The 584-nt window shown below is 57.7% G+C and overlaps 1 long non-coding RNA gene across 1 annotated transcript in view; it reads right to left on the reverse strand.

Moving 5' to 3' along the window:
• Nucleotides 1-376: 376 nt before the first annotated feature.
• LOC105511862 overlaps nucleotides 377-584 on the reverse strand; it is a 6,963-nt gene continuing 6,755 nt past the window's right edge. The window contains exon 2 of the long non-coding RNA XR_001001778.1: nucleotides 377-442. This is a non-coding gene — a long non-coding RNA (uncharacterized LOC105511862). The remainder of the gene's footprint in view (nucleotides 443-584) is intronic.

Raw genomic sequence — 584 nt, forward strand, 5'->3', positions numbered from 1 at the left:
GAGAGGCACAGTCCCTTGACCCAGGTCACAAAGCAACAGAGCCACCATTAAGACAGAGGGAACCTTCACCTTCACTCCTCCCAGAGGTGCTCAGCCTCCACCACAGGGCTGGGCTGCTACATACCATTCATTCTCCCTCCTCCTTGCTGAGTCAATGCTGCCCTCCCCACCCAAGACCTAAGAGGTCAGGAAGGTAGGGTGGGGCAAGGGAGGAAGTCGAAGCTGGGGGAAAAAGGAGGCGGAAACCCTACCATGGGGGTGTGGTGTGCTGGGGGGTTGTGGTGGTGGAGGGGGGCCCACCCAGAGCAGAGGCCTGCTCCTGGGCTCCCTCTGGTGGGCAAGGGGCAGAGCAGGAAGCCAGGGAGGAGACAGTAGGGCTGAGTCAACACATCTTTATTAAACACCTGCAGTTACTGGGAGGAGGCCATGATGCTGGACACACCTGTAGGGAAGGAGAGACCAGAGTGAAGGTGAGAAGGGCAGGAGACAAATCTTCAGCCACCTGCTACAGCACCCACAATTCTTTAGGGGGAGATCACAAACTCCTTCCAGGCCCCGGTTACCATCACAAAAGCAGCTTGGTG

This window comes from Colobus angolensis, unplaced genomic scaffold, assembly GCF_000951035.1.
Source record: "Colobus angolensis palliatus isolate OR3802 unplaced genomic scaffold, Cang.pa_1.0 Scaffold2057, whole genome shotgun sequence".
NCBI lineage: Eukaryota > Metazoa > Chordata > Mammalia > Primates > Cercopithecidae > Colobus > Colobus angolensis.